Genomic DNA, 25,253 nt, shown 5'->3' on the forward strand with positions numbered 1-25,253 from the left:
TGAAAACTTGCTGCTGATGCATCCTTTCAGGATTCTCATTTTGATGCACAACTGATTCATAAACTACAAAAGGAACAAGGATACAAGTTAAAGTGGAGACCAAAGCCACAATATTATAATAATTCCATGCAGAAGTCTATTATTTAAATTTTTTTCATTCACAAAACTAGCTAGAATTGTGTTGGTTTTGGTGGCCTACAAGCTGAATAGTTTGAATAAGTAAATAGCAATCCTCAGCTGGGGGGAGGCTGGATTAATGCATCTTTCTAGATAGTGGAAATCACAGTATTTGTGGAAAAAAAAAAAGTTAAATTTTCTTAAGTTCTCTTCTCTATGAAGTGGATAGATAAAGCTACTTAGATCACTCCTGGAAAGCCATATCTGGATTTGGTTCCCAAATTTCATGGACAATATTAAAAAAAAATTGCAAAGCACTCATAAAAGAGCTATAAGAATTGTCTGATATTTGGGGAACCTGCCTTCTAACATGCTTGAGCCGCTGCTGATCCATAGAGGAGTTAAAGACTTTTTCTAATAAAATTCCATAGCTTTCTACATTAATTTGTAAGACTGAAGGCTCTTATATCAATAGAAAGAGAAAATAATAGAAAGCTGTAATGATGGAAAACAAAGAGAAATTCACACTAAAAACTGAAAGCAGTTTTTGTTACTGAACATGATAAATCATGGTTAAATATCTATATGATCAATTCTTCAGCACTTCAATTCTTTAACACTGATTTACAAATCAGTGCTTTGCTCAAAATATACTGAAACTTGAAATCATGTTATGGGCTAGCTATAGGAATTTCAGAACAAAACTCTGTCTTGGGATATGTAAAGATCAGCTTCTTTTGAGATTCCTACTGATTTTAGAATCACCAAGCCTTAATTCTGAATTCAGAACTGCATTTTCTGGTCATAAAAATCATGACCAGAATGTAGTCTTAGAAACGGCTATTCTTATCGTGCCAGTGGGACTGATCTAAGATCCACAGGCTCCAAAAGATTTTTCATTTGCATGCTGCATTTAATACACTGTTCTCTTTGCCAGGTACTCAAAGCATTGCACTTTGACTTTGAACTTTATTAGCTCTATTACCATATTTTCTGAGTTGGTCTTCTTGCTTTGTTTCAGCAATTTCGATTCCTTTCATCCATCTGTGAGATCTGTGGTGCAAACAAATCAATTTTCTGGGCTGTTGCTCAAGTTTTTACAGGGAGAGGTATCTGCAGTTGTGGGTACTGAGAGCTGAGGAATTTGAAGGGGGATACCTGAAGACACTAATTTCTTCCCTTTTTGGTGGAAAAAAATACTTCTGTGCTGTTTTGCTTTCTTGGTTATCTGAGGTTCTGTGCTCAACATGACTTTTGTCAGTTAGGTGTCCATCAACAGATGGACAAATACTGAATATAAATGGAGAAAGAAACCTTAAAGATGTTATGGGAAAGAGGCTTTGACTCAGTTCTCAATTCTGCTATAGGCTCCATTGGTGAGTTTGCATAAAACCCTCAATTCTGTATACTTAATTTTTCTCCTCCATAAAATGGGATTAGAAATATTTTCTGTGAACACTTTCCATGATTTACTTACAGTTAGCGATGCCTGCTGTCATTTCTGTTACTGCATACAGCAGGGCAGTGATCGTGCCCCTGTACTCGGCACTGGTGAGGCCGCACCTCGAAAACTGTGTTCAGTTTTGAGTCCCTCACTACAAGAAGGACGTCGAGGTGCTGGAGCGTGTCCAGAGAAGGGCAACAAAGGTGGTGAAGGGTCTGGAGAAGAAGACTTATGAGGAACAGCTGAGGGAACTGGGGTGGTTTAGCCTGGAGAAAAGGAGGCTGAGGGGAGACCTCATCGCTCTCTCCAACTCCCTGAAAGGAGGTTGTAGCGAGGTGGGTGTCGGTCTCTTCTCCCAAGTAACAAGCGATAGGACGAGAGGAAATGGCCTCAAGTTGCACCAGGGGACGTTTAGATTGGATGTGAGGAAAAATTTCTTTACTGAAAGAGTGGTGAAACATTGGCACAGGCTGCCCAGGGAAGTGGTTGAGTCCCCATCCCTGGAGGTATTTAAAAGACGTGTAGATGCGGCACTTAGGGACATGGTTTAGTGGGCCTGGTGGTGTTGGGTTGACGGTTGGACTCGATGATCTTAGAGGTCTTTTCCAACCTTAATGATTCTATGATTCTATACTTTGCTGGAAAATTCATGACAGTGCACAAAAAGAATGAGAACAACCCAGGGTTTTTATTCATCCAGGCAACCTAACCTCTGTTCTAGTCATTATGTTCAGTTAAGTGCAGGGCACTATTTTGTTGTACTTTGTAACAGCACAGAAAAGTAGAGAATATAATTGTATTATTACCACACTTAGGAACCCTAGCCAGGGACTTAGTACCGGTATTGTTCATTTACAGAATAAAGTGGTTCTTACTCCATGGAAGTTATAATCTCAGTATAAATCAAGAGCTGAGAGAGAAAGAAATCTGATGAAACAATAAAGCGATTTAATTGATTTTGCTGTCCACCCTTGTCAGGTGCTTTGGTGCCTGATAGCACCATAAGAAATAATCTGTGAATCATAGAATCATAGAATCATAGAATCATTGAGGTTGGAAAAGACCTCTAAGATCATCGAGTCCAACCGTCAACCCAACACCACCAGGCCCACTAAACCATGTCCCTAAGCGCCGCATCTACACATCTTTTAAATACTTCCAGGGATGGGGACTCAACCACTTCCCTGGGCAGCCTGTGCCAATGTTTCACCACTCTTTCAGTAAAGAAATTTTTCCTCATGTCCAATCTAAACCTCCCCTGGCGCAACTTGAGGCCATTTCCTCTCGTCCTATCGCTTGTTACTTGGGAGAAGAGACTGACCCCCACCTCCCTACAACCTCCTTTCAGGGAGTTGGAGAGAGCAATGAGGTCTCCCCTCAGCCTCCTTTTCTCCAGGCTAAACCACCCCAGTTCCCTCAGCCGCCCCTCAGAAGACTTGTTCTCCAGACCCCTCACCAGCCTCGTTGCCCGTCTCTGGACACGCTCCAGCACCTCAACGTCCTTCTTGTAGTGAGGGGCCCAAAACTGAACACAGTATTTGAGGTGCAGCCTCACCAGTGCCGAGTACAGGGGCACGATCACATCCCTACTCCTGCTGGCCACACTATTTCAGTGAAACTGACTTCAGTTTAAGATACCTAAATTTAGGCATCTGGTGTCACCAGTGAACTAAGTGTCCATGCTCCCATTATAGCCAGGGATGCGAGGCATACCCCAAATGGCCTCCAGCTGCCTCTTGTACATAGTAGATCTCCCTTAGCATAGATACACACGGGATATAGCTTACCTTTCACTGACACTGTAGCTTGCTGAGATTAATAGAAACACACCAGTGTGAAAGAGATACCAAGGAGGCAAAAGTCAAATCTAAAAGATCCAGTGCAGATTCTTGCTGTATTGCTGTAAATGGTATCTTTACTAATTCACAATAAATTTACGATCACTCAGAAATGCTCTTTTCTAATGTGCAACACAAAGTAAATGGAGCAATGATATCTTGTACAGAATACATGACTCAGTTTGGAACTGCCAGAGAGGATTTCTTCCAGACTTTCTGCAAAGCATGAAGTACCTCAGACAATTTGCTGCCAGGGGTGGTGACAACTATACCTCTGGATTTTTTAAGATAAAGGAAATATGTCATGCTGTCCACTGTTGTAATGTAATGGGCCTGTTAAATGTTGCAAGCTTTTCCCAGACAAAAAAAAAAAAAAAGGGCACAAAAAAAAAATGTAAAGCAAATGAGGGCCTTCTTTCTGTCTACCATTTTCTATACTTTTAGGATATATATTTCAAAGGACAAGAAACAGCCTATTATTGAAGAAAGTTCCCAATAAAAGGAATTGAAGAGACTTTCCTGGAGCTTTACTAGAATGCTTCCCACTTTTTAAGCATCAAAGTGGCAACAGAAGAGTTGAGAATGGAGCTAGATTATGTTTTGAGTTGCTGGTATACAAAATGCCTGTGAATCATCAGATGGGCGTTATTTTTCTGCACTAGGATTCTGCTAGTTAGAGGTGGAAATGACTAGTGAAAATATCTAGAGAAAGATAGGAAAGAATCAGTAAAGAACTTAAAATAACTTCCAAATTTAAGATGAACTTTCAGTTCCACTGTGGTAACAAAGCCCCATTCCTATATTTAAAAAAGCTTTTTAGGCCAATAAAAAACTAATAATACTCTCAAGTAGCAGGATCAGAACCTATCTATCCCCATTCCTAACCTCTTCCTTCATCATCTGAAAAAAAAAGGATGATGGAGATCAAGTCTAACTTCATAGATTTCCCAAATAGCAAGTTCAATCCTGTGGTGATCTGTGGTAAAGACTGGGCTGGGAAAGGGGGTTGCAATAAGAAGGTGAGAGATGCTAAAGGATCTGTATTTAGAATTTTGGTCATGCCATATCTCAATGTAATCACTAATTAGTAAAAAATCTGAAGTAAATACCTAAGTAGTAATCTACCATTACAGTGCGCATTAGAGCTGGAACAGGATCATATAGATACTTTCCTAGTCATTATCATTTCATTCAAGAGTGAAATGCAGCCAAAGCTGTACAAAACTCAGCAAAATGTTTGTGTTGAAAGCATCATTACTTCTTAGTATTGCTTCCCATACTTCCTATTTTAAAACAGTTGCAAGTTTTCTGAGCCCAATGAAACTTGAGTTACAGAAACTGTAAAATATATTCTTAAGTAGTTGGTTTTGATCAGAGTTCACACTGAACACCAAGTGTAAAGGGTTGTATAATAAAAGACTTTGTAACCTTGAGAAGCTAGAGGTTAATCATTCCAATTATTTTTAAAAGCATCTTGGGAATTTGTTGAATTAACAAAAGAGATATAGCTGAAAGTATGGTAAAAATAGCAAGGACATAGCAGAGCTATTTTAATAAAAGTCTTGTAAAATGCAGCTTATAAATGACCAAGTACTACACTTTAACTATATATCTTAATACATTAAGTGAATTTGGTGCTCACAGGATGGCTTTGATTTACAGACTGGAAATCAGCATGGTCTGTGGCATAGTAAAATCTTCCATATTCTCACTCTAACACTGATAAGTCATGGTGGTTTTTAAGTGAGGTGGAAGCTTGTGATTTTTCAGCCATAGACTCTAAGCTGATACACCCTGATATCGTGCTGACATCCCCGTGATTAATTGCATGGGCTTTTGTTGCACAAGGGAGGGTGAGACAGGTCCACATGCATGAAGATGTATGAGCAGGGTCCATAGCAGATGACCTGCATTGACTCCAATGCTGAAAGTTACATTTGGGGAAAATAAAGGAGAGAGAGCAAGAGAAAGAGAGAGAAGGGAACAGGAAAGGGAGTGGGAAAGGGAATGGGAAAGGGAACAGGAAAAGGGAAACTCTCCAGTGGCCAGGCAGGAGGAACAGTGATTGGTGTCCAGGATGAGTGTCCTCTGGTGGGGGCTCTCTGCACATGTAGCCCTGGATAGTATTTGTCAAGTATATAACTATTATCTACTGTGCTGTTTTTCTTGTTTTTTCTTTTGTATAAACTAAAGTCAGCAAAACAAAAAGTGAAGGGAAGCAAGGTATTTCTTATGCTAGCAGCAGTCGCTTCCCATGAGAACCTGTCATAACACCAGCATCAGGGTTTGGCAGGTACAAGGTTGTGAGGGCAATAGCACCTGAATTACAGCATGGAAAAACAAGGTAAAACTGCCACAGAGACTCTGGAAAACCGCTGTTATAGCACCTTAGGTGAAAGGGTACAAAACTGCAAATTACAGGTCCTGAGCGCTACTGACGCTAAGACACAAAGGCATCTCTGGCACTGGGCTTCACTACTGACCAAAGAATCCTATTTTGTCACCAGTTTGTGTAATTCAAATAGTCAGCAAAAGATATTCCTACAGACCCTGGTCCATAAAGGTGCTTATACCTTGATCCAGATGTCCATAATGGAGAGCTCTCAGTCATTGCTTATTATCCTGCAGGTGGAAGTGACAGCCCCAAGAGCTTAGTCTACTTCATTACAAACATAAATTAGGTCAGCAAACCACCTTTGCCTGAGGAACAATAATTAGCAGCTCAGGGCAGTGGTTTCTTCAGCTGTCCCACCACAGTCTTCATGAGCTGAGCTGTCTGTCCTTTGTGTTTGACAGATATAGCACAAGAGAAGAAGTAGCAGAAAGGAGAACAGAGCCATTTTCAGACTGCCTATTGCAGGCATCTGTCCCTCCAGGGACTTAGATGGAGATGTGATAGTCCTGTACCAAGCGCTCTCTCTGCTGTTACACAGTTTAGAAAGCAGCAAGAACTACTGAAATTTGGGAACAGTGAAGAGCCCTATGCTTAGACATCTAGGGAACTTTTTAGCACAAAATGGTCAGATGATATTTGCTGCTTGTAGAAGTTAAGTGTTGCTGTAGAATTTGTGGTTAGATTTTTCTGGAAAAGCTGGAATACAGAACAACTTTAATTAATCTAATGTTGTTCTGTTTTGTCAGCAAACATCTTAAGAAATGTATAAATAAACTTCCTGAAGAAATTGAGATTAGGAATACTACCCACTCCATCTGGTTTTGGGGAACTGAATCCTGAGAGGCTGCCTCAGTTGAAGCCATTTCTTCCTAAGACCAGACTTTTTTCTTTACAGTCTTTTCACCAACTTCATTTTTATGCAACATCTAAAGAGAATAAAGAATGCCACTTAGACTGTATCTTCCTTCTGGAAGGTGTGTTTGTTGAGAGATGACAGTGGGGACAGTTGTCCACACAGGAGTGTGTGACACACTTAAGTCAGCTTTCATCTCTGTGGTAAATCCAGTTCTTCAGTGTTACTTCCAGCCTGTGAAATGGGAGTGAATGGCAAAAACCTGGTACTGTGTTATGGGTCTAGGTGAAAAATAACTCAAGCACACTGCAGACATCTATTATCTTGGAGGGAAAACAACTCTTTTTTAGATCCATCGGGCACATCAATAGCCTTCATTATAAGATTCCAGTGGAGACTGTAGGAAATTGTCTATCTCACTGTCACCTATAAAAAGAGGCTGGACGCTTTAAATACAGTATTAGAACTTGATCTGGTGGCAAAGACACACTTTTAATAAGCATCATTATATATTAGTCTTACTAAGTAATCTGTCAGCATCTTAGAAACTGGCTGAGTTCTGACACATAAAGAAATGAAAGCAGCACAGCAGGACCCAGATGACATTTTTAGTGCATTAAAAATAACATTTCTTGCAGTACAAACTGTTTGCAAATTCCAGTTATTGAGATGTTCTCTGTGTGTTTGTTCATGAGTTCATTCCCAAATAAGCAGAGGTAGGAAGGCAGATTTTTTCAGCACACAAAAAGAAAGCAAAAATCTCAAAAAGGGTGCAATCTTAGCCAATTAACCCATCCCTCCAGTCTGCGTCATTCATTGCATTTATTTTTTATAATATCTAAATAATTCATTTTACTTGAGCTTTTGAAAAATATTTTTTGTTCCACAGTAAATTACGTATTTGAGAGAAAAAGTAATCTGAAACAGAATAATAAAAATTTTTCATGTGAAAATGTCTAAACAGGAAATTTTGACAAAACAAAATAGATTTTTGTCAAAAGAAGAAATTCATCAAAAAACAACCTCTCAACTGAAATTTTCAGTTTTGACAAGCAGTATCTCTTAATGGAATAGCGTAAACCACTCTGCATTAGGTTTTCTTATGAATGCCAAGTTATGAGTCAAAGGGGAGTTGAAACATTCAAGAATCTAATTATTTTCTTTAAATTCCTGGTACAGATATAGCCCTTCAGGAAAATTCCTTTTGCAATTTGTTGTGAAGCAGGGTGTCATTTAAAACCTGTGAATGAGGTGCTAAGGAGGGAAAGGTGATCATTTAAGGATTATTTTACTTTCTTGGGTTGGCAACAGTCTCTTGGCACGTAATGCCACAAGGTGACAGGGTGAAATACATGGATTTTTCTACGTATTCCATTGCTTGGACGATTCTTTAGGTATGAGCCAACATCTATCACCCTACCCTGTATTGTCCTTTGGTAAGTGCAATTCATGGCCCCAGAGCTCAAGCAGGCAAAAGCACTACTTGCAAACTAGGAGATACAGCTGCTTTAGAGCTCTGAATGTGCTTTAGAAATGAATGCATTCAGGCCTGAGCACAATCCAGACATTTCTAGGGCTAAACTAACAGTAATTACCAGCTTTTACTGAGCTGCCATATTCACCTTCACATACGGCACTGCACTGCACAAAAGTGTGACACTCTGCAGAGTGTTTTGGGATAAACTGAACACAACCAGTACTACGTGAAATGAAACCCTCTTCCTTGCAGCTGTACCTGACCACAAAACCTCATCTATTAGCCCGTTTTAACCATGAAAACTAAAGCTGAGAAAGCTCTTACCTCATCCTATCATGCTGAGATGGTTGGATTTAGGGTTTATGTTCTCAGCTGAACACTTCCTACACGTGGAATTACATGAAACATGACGTGTCCTGCTCAGAAACAGAAAGGGCAGGAATAAAGCTGGAAGGGCTTAAATCTGTGATGCTGCTAGATGTAAATGGTTCAGACATCATGCTTAGCAGGATCTTCCAGGTGTTATTGCTCTTGGCACTATTATGGATAGAAATCTTACACGACCTGATACACAGTACCAGAATGACAAAACCTGAAAGTTGTTACTTTCATTTAACAAGTTGTTAGTTGGTTTTTGTTTGCTTCACCGAGCATTTGAGAGTGCCCAGGACTCATTTCCCACTAACTCGACCAGAGAAGACATCGCTGTATTTCATCATGCAAGATATAAGATGGCACTTTGTATACTCTGGGAGAGAAGAAACTCCTGCATTACAATACAATAGATCGTCTCAAGTTTCTAAAATGCTCACACCACATCACACACACTGAAATATTTTGCTCAAAGAAAAGCTGGATCTGGAGTCAGGAGATCAGCCTCTGAAAATGGAGGCCATCCTGAAGAAGAAGAATCAGCTCAGCCCTGCTCAGCCTGATTTTTCACCAACAGCAACAGCTTATCTGTCATTCTGTCTATTTTAAAGTTTATGAGAAATAATGTAGAGATCAACACAGGCAGTTTAAAACAAATCTAGAAGAAGGACAGATAATTCCATGTCAATTTAGCAGATATTTCCCACAATTCAATGAAATTATACTTATTAATAAAATACTTCTACAACTGGCTTAAGGAATTCAGCAGACTCATGTTGCTGCTTCAGATACTTCAAAGAAAACTTAGAGAAAAGTTATATAACTGAGAGAACAGACAGTTTTTATTCACATCCCATCTTGAATTTTTTCATTGTCACGGTAGCCAATAAAAGGAATATGCATCAATCAAAGAGAATGGGAAGGCTAAATAATTAAACCTCTTTGGAAGGAAAAATTACTCATCAGCAAGTTTATTATTTCACATTAAAAATTAGCATTTGAAGTCACACTGAAATGTGACTGTATTCCAGTAATTGATCTTGGAGCAATTGAGTTGGAGTGAGTCCAGAGGAGGGCCCTGAAGACGATCAGAGGGCTGGAGCACCTCTCCTATGAAGACAGGCTGAGAGAGTTGGGGTTGTTCAGCCTGGAGAAGAGAAGGCTCCAGGGAGACCTTACTGCAGCCTTCCAGTACTTAAAGGGGGCCTACAGGAAAGATGGGGAGGGACTTTTTACAAGGGCATGTAGTGATAGGACAAGGGGTAATGGCGTTCAGCTGGAAGAGGGTAGATTGAGATTAGATATAAGGCAGAAACTCTTCAGTATGAGGGTGGTGAGGCACTGGAACAGGTTGCCTAGAGAAGTTGTGGATGCCTCACTATTGGAAGTGTTCAAGGCCAGGTTGGATGGGGCTTTGAGCAACCTGGTCTAGTGGAAGGTGTCCCTGCCCGTGGCAGGGGGGTTGGAACTAGATGGTCTTTAAGGTCCCTTCCAACTCAAACCATTCTATGATTCTATGACCTTACTGACAAACTCACCAGAAAACAGGGAGCAATTCATAGCCCTCAAAAAGGAAGGCAAATATTTGATAAATTCTTCATGTGAATAAGCAGAGATTCGTGTGATGCTGCCTCACAATCCAGGGAGACTGGTCTCTGTAGCTAAAAAAATTTCTCATACCTAAAAGAAAGAAAGATAATTCTGGTTTTAACACAGGGATTTTTCAAATCTTTGTGTTACACCAAGCATCAAGACTTATTTGCTATTACAGAACACTTGACTAATGTTTGTCTTACAGTTCTGACTTCTTTTTGAAGTGCTCTGGGTAGCCCACTGGTGTCCAAAAAGCCTCTTATGCCAGAATGCGTTACATAAGCACTTTTTTTGGATTCCTTTTGGAAGTATAATCCTTCAGTCCACAATGTAGTAGTACTTCAAACCTCCACTTGAGACTGATTGTAGGTCATTTGCAAAGGAATACTGGTAAGAATGACTACTCAGAAGAAAGCATTCATTCATGAACAGTAAATACTGTCCTGAAACGTGTTGTCTGGGCACAATTTTGCTACCCACCTTCCTGTTCACCTACCTCTGATTCTATTGTATACTGCAAAGCCTGTGAAAGTCCACCATGGCGGACTGAATGGCCAAACAAGCTTTTCTAAACTAAATAAAATGTAGGAAGATGCTTGGATCATGGATTAAAAATAGTCTGGTCTAAAGTCCAGAGTCATGCATGACCCATATTGAGATTCACACCACAATGACACAGAGATTTTCAATCTTCTCACAAGGCTGAAATCCTCCAGTCACTCTAAAATGAGTAACTTTGCTTCCAAGGGTTCGCTTGTGGCCTCTTTCACGTCATTTATTCATCAGGATTTAGGGTTGTAATTTTTATGCAAAAATAAAAATTAAAAATGGGCTCCTACCAAGTTATGATCAAATCTCTCCTGGGAGAGTCAATACCCCATTCCAAGGCTTCAGCATCCGTATTCTCTCCGTGGCTTGTGGTGACACATCAGTCAAGCAAGCTTTCCCCAGACACATCCACCCTTCTATGGATGCCTGGGAAAAGAGTGTCGTAGTGGCTTTCCAGCCCTAAGTAGAGTATCCATGTAACTGTTTATAAATCCTTGTCCAACTGTTTAAACATGGTTTATTACAATAGATAGACAATTACTAACATGCAATTATCCCTTCTGGCTTCTGAAATAATCCCAGTTCTGGGTGAACCATTTCCTACATTTTCACTTTTACTCTACTGTTGTGATATCCTGAAATGAAAGATGAACGTCCTTGGAGGCTCAGCTATCGTTAAACACACTGTCTGAGGCTTCAGAGAAATGTGACCTTTGATTGTTCTCCCCTCTGCGTCATTCTCTTCTCAAACATGCTTTTGTAACTGAGAGCACAGTCTGAAAGCTTTTAAAGTGATTTTGGAATTTTAGTCCTCAGGCATTGCTCAGTGCTCACAGACTGCTCCAAAATCAGATGCTAGTTTCATCGGGATCATTACATTTTAGCTATATTGCTAGTTTAATCATATTTTACCATTTTTAAATAGTACCTTTTGTACTAATTAGATTTTTTGATGATATGGCCCTGCTATCTCTTCCTCCTGAGAATTGGGCTGGGTGAAAAATGACTTTTGTTGTTGTTCCTTGACAAAAAAAAGTATTTTGGATCAAACCCAAAATTTTCAGTTGTTTTCAGTAACAGTAATAAAAGACTATTTGGAGTCTGAACAATTTGAGATATTTCTAATTGCTATTAGCTTATCTGGAATCACTAAATGAATACTTATTTTACAGAAAAAAAGTTGGATGAATTATTATTCTCTTTTTTAATTTTTTTCCCACATCCCGAACAATTTAGTGACATCAGAATGAAGTCCCAAAGTTTTTTGATGTTTGACTTCACTAAATTTGCAGTCAAAATGTCATCTGCAAATTCCTCACAGCTGTACTTTCCATTAAATTGGAGTGGTAGTGGAATCAGGGTGGTACTGGAGGGGGGAACTTTTTTTTAAATGTTCAAAACTACAATACATTGGACAAGCTGAAACTTGACTCCCAGATCCAAGACATCTTGTAGTTGTGTACATTGCAAATGGCTTTCAATTATTTATTGTTGACCAGGGTTTTTCAGCAGCCTGGTTGTAAATTCATAAAAATCACCTGGGAACTTCTATTACACATTGAAATGTTATTAGAAACTAAATCAAAAACAATCTAGCTCCTTCTTTTCTGTTACTTGAAGGCATCTTTTCAAAACACACACAAATAAATTGTATGGCTTTGTCATTATTATCACTGGTATTGCCTGACTTTTATAAAAAGTATTGAAAATATTTTTGAGTTGGCCATAGAGAAAACTTGAGAAATATTATTCTAAATGGCCAAGCAGATATATTTTTAAAGTTATCTTAATATCAAGGAAAAACAAATCTATGAAAACCATACTTCAGCCAATTTTCCCCCAGCCTAAATTCCACTTAAGTCTCTGAGCCTAGCATTTCCTATTGGCCGGCTGCCTCTGAAAGCCAAGAGCCAACAAGAGGTACCAAGGCTTAGGTGGAATTTAGGTTGAATCAAGGCCTTTGGGGCTAGGTATTGGTCATAAATTACAGTAAAAGCATCCTTCACTTGCCTCCTTCTGTTCATTTTACATGGTAATACTTCAGGACTGTTGTACTCCCCCAGCCATGCCTGGGGACTGAACCAAGGCTTTCAGTGCTGATTGCTGTCCCTTGCAGAACAAATATCTCCATTTTAAAAGTCGTCTTTTTTTTTGTCTTTTTTTTTTTGCATTATCCATTAGATTTTCAAAATGTCTCAGCTTCAGGAAAGGTAGATATTTGAGTGAGTTCCAAAACTTCTGTCTGATTTGTGAAATTAACCATCTTTCTATTCTGCCCAAGGGCATAAGGTGCTTCATACCTTGCAAGTTGTGCAAATTCCTAAGTGAGCTGCAGGTGATGGGAATTAGGAATCATTAGCACAAGCTCTTGCAGACTGACTAACCTCATCCTGCTGACAAGTGAGTGGGTGGAAGGGAGTCAGAGCTGGTGTCACTTGAGTGCTCAGAAGTTGTATCATCTGTGCTTTGCTTTATAGCATCCCATGCAGTCCTGTTAGGTCACTTTTCTTGCTACCTACACTTCCACCAGTTTTAGGGATGAGGAAAGTGTATTGGCATCCTAATGGAGGGATACGTAGCAGGAGACTGGTACAAGATGACCAGGGTACTGAGAGGGTGGAAATAAGTGAGGACATGGAGCTGGAGGGAGATGTGAAGGTTGTGTGTTAGGGTAGGAAAGAGGGGAAATAGGGGCCCCTTAAATGTACGTAAAGCCTATCACAGAGGTGGGAACTGCTGCCATTTTCATCAAGACCAATGGTCACATCTTGCTTGTTGTAGCCAGTGTTAGTGGCTGCATTTCTCAAAGCAAGCTTGGGAATTTTAACCAATGGCAATTCTGAAAACATGCATACAGGTATTGCATATTCCTGTGCATGTGGGTGGATGTTGGCACATTATAAGTTCCAAGATAACATGTAGGTCATATATTTAGACTTCTTTGTATATCCCTTTAGCAACTCCTCTGACTCTGGCACTGATCTGTTAGCTTCCTATTTCTTTTTTTCATTCTTCAGTTTCCTTTGTCTCACTTTGGAGAAAATAAGAACAACCATTCTTTTAGAAACAGGGTTACTTTTATACCTGGAAAACAAACCCCTTCACCCTTTTCCCTACCTAGAAAGTACTCTAGGAGGTAAAGAATAAATATTTATTTCCTATTTGGGGGCATTGTTTTTATAATTCCAGCTTTAGCAAGATACTATCTATGTGAAATCTTTATGCTTTTGTATTTTAAACATCAACTGAAATTTCCACCCATCACATCCAGCATTCACATAGCCTGAATAGCCAAAGCTTATCTAGGTTTTCTACAAAAGGTACGGTAAAGGAGACACATTCCCACGGGCCAGAGAATGATGAAACCTGGTAACAAGCTTCCCAGCACTTATTACCAGTTCAAAGTCAGACAGGGGAACACCTTCCAATCCTCAATGTTATTTCATAGAAATATACAATTATTATGAAAAGAAGAGGAATTTTCAGCTCAATTTCATCACTTTTGCTGTCTGTATAACCAGTTCACCACACAAGCATTAAAGTTAGAATACACTGGCAGGTCTAATTGAAATGGAGATGGAGACTCCTTTGATTGAAGGGAGCATTGCTGTTCAACACAGAAAATGTGCTGCCAATCTCATTGCATGTAGCGGATAAAGTACATTAATGCCTACTACTTTTCCACAGAAAAGCTATTTTAAAAGATCACAGTCAAGCCAAATCTCTGACATTATCATAATAAATCAGTCATCAGCTGGTCCCGTTCCTCCACACCAACCATCACTTCCTTTCTTCCTTTGCTGTAATTTAAATGATGTTAGATACAGCAGAAATGACATCCCAGTCCCAGGTACCGGCATTCTGCAAATGATAGAAAACAATCTTTCACACCTCATCAGTGAGGAGTTTTCAGTCATGAATAACATTCCTGGTATCTAATAAGTCCCCTAAAATGCACATTACTTAGTGTGACTGACTTTCCCTAACACAAAGAGTGTAAATTACATTCTCATAAACTTTATTTTCATCATACCATAGTTTCTTACTAGTGAACCTAGAGGAGAATCATATGTGTAATCTAGTAGACAAAGCAGGCTCGACGATAAATATGGAAGAATGAAAATACAATTATTATTGCAAATGGTAAACAGAATCTTTATTAACATTTCAGTTGATGAGAGGGCACAGTGCATGCAAATAAATTAAAAGGTAATAAATAAAACAGTGAATTTTTAAAAGATATGAATAAGTGAACAGGAGATATAATTATTTACAGGGGGAAAGCATCAGGATGACAAAAAATATGCATGGTAATTCCATACCTGCTACCTTTGGCAGTACAAGAGAGAGATTTTCTTTTACAGTGTTGGCTTTGATCTCCTAATCATTGTCACATCCTGGTGCTAATAGAGACCCTCAGACTACAAAAATGGCTGAACCATCACACCTTGGGGCAGATCATCAGTTATACTGTGACTGCTGATACACTGTCAAGTTACAACGCAATATGTCTGCATACTCAGTAGATCTTTCTGCACTAAGAAAAGAAAGAAAGAAAGAAAGAAAGAAAGAAAGAAAGAAAGAAAGAAAGAAAGAAAGAGAAAGAAAGAGAGAAAGAGAGAAAGAAAGAAAGAGAGAAAGAGAGAAAGAGAGAAAGAAAGAGAGAGAGAGAAAGAAAGAGAGAGAGAGAAAGAGAGAGAGAAAGAAAGAGAAAGAGAGAAAGAAAGAGAGAAAGAGAGAAAGAAAGAAAGAAAGAGAGAAAGAAAGAGAGAAAGAAAGAGAGAAAGAAAGAGAGAAAGAAAGAGAGAAAGAAAGAGAGGAAGAGAGAAAGAAAGAGAGAAAGAGAAAGAAAGAAAGAGAGAAAGAAAGAAAGAGAGAAAGAGAGAAAGAAAGAGAGAAAGAAAGAGAGAAAGAAAGAAAGAAAGAAAGAAAGAAAGAAAGAAAGAAAGAAAGAAAGAAAGAAAGAAAGAAAGAAAGAAAGAAAGAAAGAAAGAAAGAAAGAAAGAGTGACCAAGCTATGGCTTTTGAGCAACACAGAGACCTATGATTAGGTCTGTAAAGCTGTGCCACATGTTCTGGCAGGGCAGTAGGTACAGGGGCTGCCTGGCTGTGAGAAGGAAGCAAGCAGGGTTTATTTGGGCTGGCATGGTTGGCTTGCTTACACTGTCCCTGTCCTATAATTTGAATGCCAAGATCCCTGCAGATGGGTAGTTATTTCCCATCTGTGAAGTGCTCCTGGCCCACCCCATGTTTCATCTCCCCAGTTGTGTGGTACTTGCGGCTTTGTGGCACTCGGCTGTATGAGGAGTTCAGCACACAGCTCCTGGAGCCAGCGGAGCTCCCTATCTCTGAAACAGAAATCTATTCAGGATACCAGAAGTACAACTGAAGAAAATCTGTTGCTGCTTTAATTTTAGAGAAGGTCTTCAATCAGTGTAACACTAATTCATGTTTTATATATAATCATCTAGTTTTATGCACATCACATGAATTTGCTGTCACTCACTTCTCATTTGAGATATCACAGTAGCTTAGGACATAGTTCTCCTACTGAAGTCCATGATAAATCAGTTTAAGCACATTTGTTAAATGTACATATCCTTTAAAGCATTTTCAATTAGAAGTTTGATGCTAAAGTTGCATTGCTGTCTGTGAGAAATGCTAACATTTCACCAGAGCTCATTGATATAGAGAGTTTGATAACTACTGGTCTAAATCTTTCATCCATGTTTTCTTGTACCTTTTACGGTACAATGAATAATACTGAGCTATAGAGAACTGATGGTAAGAGTTCCTCTTGGATCCAGCTACTGTTGCATCAGTGATGTTATAATGCTGGATGAGAAATTCAGGAAGAATTATCTGTCTGTGAAGGATGGATTTACACCTACATCCTGAAGTATGATGCTATCATAATAAATTGTAGCTATTGTTTTCAATAGCAGCAATTGCTGCTGTTGTTTTCCTAACCATAACTTCCATCAGATCTTAGTTCAGATTTTTAAAATGGCATACATACACTTAAGGCATACACACGTATGCAAACCAAGCTGTTTCTGGGGGCCATACAGTTTATCTGACCATGTGGTCAAAATGAGCCGCTGTCAGTGCAACTACTATTTCTCTACCAGCTGATGATAGAATCCAGTCAATCATAAGTTAGCTGCCTAACTTTGTTATTGCTTCACTGAAAAGTAAGTGCTTGAACCTTACAGATAGGGATGCTGCCCAAAGACTCCATGTGTCAACAGAATAGATGCCTCCAATGAACTCCAGAGAGATGACAAATTTTCCTAATCTGCAAGAGTTGTACCTCCCTCTGTCAACTGTAGAAAGAATCCAGCCTATTAGTTAATCTTTAACCTGGGAGAGGAGATTCTAACATCCCAGGTGTCATATAATTTTATTATTATTATTCATGGATGCTCTCATATTTCAGGGACTTTGATTTGCATCTCCATTTCTAATCCCTTTCTCAACAGGACACCTTAGGTGCTGAGTTGTAGAGAGCCCATTTTCTAAGAAAAGATAGCTGCAGTAGATCTGTTAAAGCTCTGATTAAGAAATAATGTAGAATCTTCTTTACTGTTACCCTGTGTACCTAGTGCAAGCCATGCTTGAAAATAGAAGTATTGCAGTGCAGAAGTTTTTTATGAAGCAGCACTGAATGTGTGACTTCCTATAAATGGTACTCTGTATGAAAACAACACAAACAAACAAGCAAAACAAATTCAGGAACTTTAAGCTTCATTGGATTAGTTTACAACATCTTTCCTGTAGAACAGATGTAGTCATTATTGTCCTTTTCCATGATGGAAGCTCTTTGCTGTCTCACTAATTACTCCATGCTTCCTTTAATAGTTGGTATACTAATTATCGTACTACAGATTTTCCCTTTTTCGCATTTCTAAAGCATCTTAGTACAATAAGGTTGTATTCTACCATCAACAGTAGTCAAATTCTCATCTTGGGTTTATTTCTCCGTTTCTTTCAAGAATTACAAAATAATGTTTTCAAGAGGAGAGCATGGGAATATGAAAAGATGCCCTGCTATTATCATGTTTGTAAGGAAACTTTAAGGGACCATATTCTTTTCAAATGCTTGTGAAGCCAGTCTTATAGTAAATGTCATTTGTTTTACATAGGCTTTACAGTATTCAGCAGACTATCTGGCTGCCTATAAAGACAGCATTAAATAAATTGACTATATTCACCACATTTCTCTCATAATCAGACTGTGAATAGAGGATTGTTTTGAATTTTGTTTATAAGCATGCGTGCATTTTATATATATATTATGTTAAGAATACTCAGTACCTGGTGTTTGAATGGTACCTCTGGGATATTGTGGGCCTTGAAGATAAGGATGGAGACCATGAATCTAATTTGATAGCTTTAGGCAAGCAGTATACTGTGTCAAGAACATGCTGTAGTGTTTTCACTGTGGCCAGCACTCCTGAGGAGTCATGCTTCAATGCTCTGGGCCAGGTGGAAATCACTTAGTCTGGAAGGTTTCCTCCCTGGTTATACTTCTATATTCCAAAGTAGATGGTATAAACGTATGAAATACTAAGGCCTTGTTTGGTAAGATAAACCAGTTTCTTCTAACCAGCTGATGTTGGTAAGAAGTCCTGTTCATGAATGCTGGTCAGTGTATCACAGTATTTTCTTGGCAAAGAGCACACCATCTTCCACTCCCATTCTGCTTCAACTCCACCCATGAGTCGAACAGGCTTAAGTTTTGAGCTACATGGGTGGTGATGATTTGGTCATAGACAGTGAAGGACAGGAAGCATTGTGTAGGTAACGCTTAAATCCATGACCTCTGAGCATTTTCCCTTGTAGCTGCATATGGATTCTGACTAAGGCTGGAAAGACAGCAGGTTGTTGCAGGATTACAGGCAGGCAGTCATAGAAGTGCAGTTTCTCATTGCTCTTCATTAAATGTGTATTTTTTAGGAAAGGCTATTTTGGCACATTCCTTTGGAACACCTCTTATAGGTGAAATTGTAATATGTTGTCATTCTCACGAGTTGAAATGTTTCAGAGAAGTACAGAAAAACAAGAACAACTGTCTGTCCTTCATCTATTCATATATATAGCCACTGATGACATTGCAGTTCTGGGATTTCCTGAAAACTATTTGTTGGATCAAGGATATTAGCTTGGATCATATCTGTTAGTAGCTGATCTTTGCCTAACTCTGTACTATTTTGCTCAGGAATGTAACTATTGATAATTACTGTAGTAGGGCTGTAATCAACATGGCCAGGGTGAGTTTCCTTTTTTTTAGTAACAATGTTAAAGGGGAAAAGAGATATTTTTTTTTCCTATGAAGCACTCCAGATTGTAATTAGAATCAAAGCCCATTGCTTATGATGCTGGAATATGGCTGGAATATGTGGGTCATTTTTAAATCTATGGATTTTTTCATTGATATAATAAACTCTAGTTTTGCTTTCTACATAAACTAATATTCTCCTCATATTCCCTTAAGACATGCATTCATGTCTTCTTTTTTGTCTTATTCCTTAAGCCAATGCTATTAACAAAATGTTAATCTGGGAGTAATGTTTGGTGGCTTTGGAACAATTGTCTACTTGTTCTGTTGTTAAGCGTATTTGTTAAAATCAAGGGCCTTACAGAGCAAATCTCTAGCTGAAGTGTTTGAACTTTTTTAAGAGAGTCATAAAATACAGTATGAGCTAAACCCTCTTTAAAGATCTGCCTCTTTCTCCTTTTTCTCTATAAACATCTGTAGCCTATATTTGCTGTAACTGATACTTTCTCACCTGTATACAGTTCCCTGATATAGTCAATTTGATTTAAAGATTTACCACTCCTGTTAGATCCTTAAAGTTAGAATGTCCTGTTAGAATATTTATAAAACTGAAACTGAAGACATAAAAATGGACAAAAATAAAACATGCGGTTTTAATAATGTACATGTTGGAATAATTACAAGTTATGGGGTTAGACCATGCTGGGGAAAGCAAAGATACATTCTGGTTGTACCTGCCTTCTATCTGGACATGTCAAAATTCTTTATAACTGTTAATTAACTTGGCTTCCCAATCTAAGGAAAATAGTGTCACTACCTTAATTTTGCATTTAGATGAGATCCTTTTTAAAACTTGAAGGCCTGTGTGACCCACTTCTAATAAACACAACATCAATGGAGAATGTAGTGAAGTTCCCAGGTTATCACTGCTACGTGCAGCCTGGCCATAATAACAATAATAATAAGAAAGATGCTAACTTCTTATGATCTGAAAACCTTTAGTTGGAAGTCATCAGCTAGTGAAAATCAATACTGCATTACTTAAGTCTTTGTATCAGACTCTCAACTAGTGGAAACTGATGCACCTCTCCTGACAAACGGTGCTTGATTTACACCAGCTGGGAATGCAGGCCACAGGAGGCACTCCAGGTTTTACCAGCTGGATATCTCACTGAAAACCCTTCAGCTTGCCCTGCACATACTGAGAATATGTTGCAAATTGCTATTTTCCAGTTACTTTGGTTTACAACTGAAGTTCTTTGCTAGTGTCCTGAGCACCTGAACTAAATGAGATTCTCCCTTACCTCCACTGTTACAGAGAGGACAAACTACAGAGCAGTTCTGAATCAAGGGGTAGAAAACCCTTTTGCACAGTCATTTAGAACCATAATATTTCTTCATGACATCTGGGTACTTCCCCATCGCTGTTTGGGATATAAAACTCCTACTTAACCTCATCTCTTGGTGGGCCTCTTCAGGACGACTTCAGCTGCAAAGTATTATCTGGGCCCTGGGAGGATATCAAACTATTCCTTGTTCACGTCTAACCTGCTTGCAAGATGTTAATGATCAAAATGGATCCTGGCAGCCACTGACAGTGACACTGACAGATGGCTGACCATTCGTAGTCTGTTCTGGAGGTTATTCTTTCTGCTGCAGCAGTATTTGAGTCAGCCAACTTGCTAATCGGATGGTCTGGATGTGAGTCATGTCTGTGTAATGGATTCATGTGTGGCTTCCTCCGAGGATATCTGTAGTTGATACAGCTGTGTCATCAGCCTCCACCATCTCACGTTCCCCATTTTCAAGTCTGTCTGTGGACTGCATGGTTCACTGTATCCTTCCTCTCATCAAGGATCCTCTCCATCGGTGGGAAATAAAGGAGCAACAATGTGAGAGCAGTCAGAAGAGCATTTCTGAGAAATCTGAAGTAGTCTGGCACTGTTGTATGAAATTGAAACTTGTAACAGGATAATGACACCCAAAGCATTGCCCGCTGAAGGCATTGCTCATTAACGACTGGATCTGATGAGTTCTTTTCTGTCTCTGATCTGGAGGCAGCCTGATACAACACTACAAAAGGGAGTTTGTCTCTGCTCTTCAGCTTACCTTGCACAAGGCAATGACCTTTGCACAGACAATCTCCAGCTCCTTGCTATGTAATCAAAAATGGTAGCTATCAAAACTGTGTTTCCCACCAACTCTTATTTTCATAGAACTGAGGAGAGACCTCTATCCTGAGAGGGCAGAAGAAGGCTATGACAAATATAAGGGATTGAACTTCAAAAGGCACTTGGATTTATGAATATGTGCTCTCTGAACCAAAGTTGTATATTGTTATCGTCTGCATTCAGACTGGTTTATGAGTTTGCCCTATTTTATAGAGAGGTGACATAAAATGTCAGCTTTACATATTTTAGTTAAATGTATGCTATGGGGAAAGCCTAAAAGAAGCATATAATGCTTGGACGAGTGAATATTTTACAGCTTTTAGAGAATATTACCCTTTGAAAAATAATCTTTTCAATATTTATCCAGAAACTTATTCACTATTTTTTTGAATAATGTCTTTTTCCACAGTGATGCCTTTTGATCTTTGATTGAAGTTTTAAAGTATTAGAACAAGTCTAATGCTAAACAATAAGCAAAGCAACATGTCCTCTTTAAAGGGCAGGTCTTCTCTAAAACTTACACCAATGTACTGAGCAGAGTTTGTCCCCATATGCTTTCAGAATCATCTCTGCTGGGGTTACTGGGAAATGATGCTTCTTGTGCAGAGAGCATAAAAGCCCATACATTAATTAAAATGCTGAACTGTTATGCCTGTATTTGTGTGCACCATCATCACCATTACCAGAACTGCTTGGCAAAGTTAAAAATGCAGGACTAACCAATGGCACATGTATAGACTTACTGAAAAGTGGGGACTACATGAAGGGGGTTTGGTATCTTAGCTCATATACAGAAGCTTCTATATGGGTGATGAGTTTTAAAAGGGTATAACTCAACTTAGCGGTTGGGATTCAGGTTGAATTAGCAGAGCTGTGAGTTAAGAATACAAAGTGTTTCTTGTCCCTTCTCCCCTGTAGGTTTCACTCACAGTTTGGCTTTTATATGTTCAAAGAAAAAAACAGACCAGTACTTGAGAGTTGTAAAATCATAAACACAGGCAGTTTCAAATTTTCAGTGAACATAGGTCAATTTTATATGCTGCATGAAGGAGATTCCTGTGGACATTCCATAATTCCAAAAATAACATTATCTCATAATAAGTCCAAAACCAGCAAGGCATTGCTATATAAAGATGCAGATACAGGGAGAGTGGGAAATATTAGTACTACTATACAAGGCCCTGGTGAGCACTAATCTGCAAGACTGTATATTCTTCTAGTCACCCATATCTGAGAAAGAGGAACTCAAGCTGAAATAGGTGCAGGAAATGCTGCCCAGTTATCAACCTATATATGGAATTAAGTTGGAAGAGAGAGTCAACAAAGACCTAGCTGTTAATTTCAGCACTTTAGTGAGGTGCCTAAATATAGTGAGATAAATCCAGCCTGATGTTGGCAGAACAGCAAATGGTTATACAAATATATAATATTTGATCTCTCTCCAAAGTACAAATCCTTCTAAGAGGAATTTTAACATGAGATTATATGATCAGGGTTTAGGATGAAGTTATGTCTTGGTTCCCCCTGAAACATAAGGAATGGGTTTGGTGATTCACTTTTATATTCCAGGGATTCCCAAGCTTACTTGCTTAATTTCCACCATTGACAGTAATGGAAGCCGCATAAGAAAATGCACATTGCTCTTCTCACCAGATTTTTATCTTATTTTGGGCAGTTTTCTAAATTTTTTTTTGGTCCTGTAATTTGCTTCAGCATCATGGACAATATAGTGCAGTGGAGATCTTCTTGGTGAAGTAAGAATGGTGCTCAAGACCTCTTATTGCCATAGCTCTCAAATGTAACAATTCAGAAAAGACCTTACTTTAACTGCTCCAGGGCCATGCTTCCTAGGCTAGATGGAAGGAGAAGCATTGGGCAGAAGTGCATTCATATTTATGAGTTAATTTTACCTTCGTCTTGTGTTTCTTTATCCTCACAGGGAGAGATGGTGTTTGCATATGTAACTTAATTGGTAACTCATAATAATGATGTGTAATTTCAGAAAAAAATAAGAATGTAGGCTTATAAATTTGTCTTTGACAGTTGTATGCCTGTTCTCAAAATGTGGTTTACATAAGGAAAAAGCATAAGAGTTGCAAAAGAAATGCAGAATTTCACTTTCTGCTCTGTAAAGCTAACTATAGGCATAAACAATGGCATAGACAAACATGCAAAATCTTTGCTCTCCACTCCCACATTTTTAAAACTAAGATCATCTAGCAGTAGACTAGAGGTATATAATAACTCTGTATGGTGTGAAAATGTGATAATTATAATCTCAGAATTCAGATTTACCTTTAAGTGTTAAAAGTCAATTGAATTCTGGAGCAAGCCAGTGAAGAAAGTTGTTTGGAAAATATTTATCTATGTGACTGTATTTGAAGATATTAATCTTATTAAAAATGTTAAGCACTATGTTTTAGATATTTAGCTATAAAAAATGCCACGGAGAAATACATTCTGATTCTTTTTAATCAGAGAAATCAATAAATTCTCTAAAACAACAAAAGAAGTCTGTTAAAGAATTGGTTTCCTCTCAAAGCCAAAATACCCATCTTTATGAAATGTAAATCTATAAACTGTTGAGTTGTCCTCACTTCAGCCTTCATATGTGCCACATCACCTTCAGTTCAGTATTTCAGTCTCTGTGTTATATCTATCCTGCTAAATGGTCAAAGTAATTCATGGGGTTGTCCAATGAAATAGTGAAAGAAATAGTGATCCAGATCTCACTGAAATCCACGGGATACTTTCTTGTGACAGTAGGAAACAAGACTCAGATTCAAACTGATCCTATAAAACACCATGCATTGCTCTGTATACAACTATTACTTACTCTAAAATGGGACTGCGTGTTTATTTCCATGCTTAGGTGACACTCCTACTTGGAACCTGCTTATATTTATCCTAACAAGCATAGGGTTGATATGACAGATGAGGAGTATCTTAGAGCCACAGGAACAGCATGGAGAGCCTAGCTGATCAAATGTAGAGGAGGGAGTAAGGAGAATTAAATTTATCTTCTATATCACCTTGGTATCAGCTGGAGCTTAAGAATTGCATATATACTCAAAAAAGTCTACAGAGGCTTGGGTTGGGCCAAGTGTTTAGTGACCATCCATGCTCTTTAACCATTACTGTGGTCCCTGATGTGGTTTTTGCCCAGGCCCCCTCTCACCATCCTAGGCTGTGCCCAGGGAGATTTGAGGGGAGAACACGGCAATACCCAAGCAGTCCCACCCTTTCTTTGCTGTTCCTGCAAATTTTTATGTGAGATCAACTCTGGGAATGGGTGACAAACCAGCATCTGACCACCCAAAAACTTCATGCTAAGAAAACCCTGCATCAGGTATTTTCCCAGGGGCTTTGCCCTGTCTGAGAAATGTGAAGCAACCAGTAGAAGGCAACAATGATTTAGTCTTCTGTATTGAAAAATATCAACTTGGACAATGATTGAGACAGCTCCCAAGAGAAAACAGCACAGAAGCTGGTTAATCTCAGTGTGAATCCAGATTCAAAATGCGCTTTCAAGTGAGTCAGCACACGTGTTTGAATAATGCTCATATTCATGTGTCCTTTTGAAAAGGGATATGAATCGAGTTCACATGCATATATGACAAGTAAACAATCCAAAAACTCTGAAAATAATATCCTGAGTTGCTTGATGCAGATCTGTGAATCTATTATACTACAATAGATATTGTATTTGAAAACTGCTTCGTTCCTGGAATTTCAAATGAGGGCTGCCGAACTACAGTCAGGGTCTCTTCCAAATTTTGTTTTCAGTATTTCTTCCTCCTTATTTACTGTAATGCAAAGTCAGTGCTTGGATAAAAGACAATTTAAAAGTTTTAGCAAAGAAAGGAAGGATTTAATTATGGAGTGAATTTTATCAAAAATATGCCATAGATGTTCCTCTAAAAATGCATAACTTTAAATTAGCATTTTCCACCAATAAAAGTGATTCATCTTCGACTCCAGGTCTTCAACAAATTGTGTCATTTCTTACATGGTAATCAGTCACAATTTTAATTAGAAGTTGTCATTCACCCCTACATACCACATCTCTGGCAGAGATCAAGTACAATTTTGTACAGCTGCTATCCTGATTCTCCTGTCATCTTTGGCCTGACTTTGAATTGCTTCCTCTTTTTTCTCTCTTT

Source organism: Aptenodytes patagonicus, chromosome 1, assembly GCF_965638725.1.
Source record: "Aptenodytes patagonicus chromosome 1, bAptPat1.pri.cur, whole genome shotgun sequence".
NCBI lineage: Eukaryota > Metazoa > Chordata > Aves > Sphenisciformes > Spheniscidae > Aptenodytes > Aptenodytes patagonicus.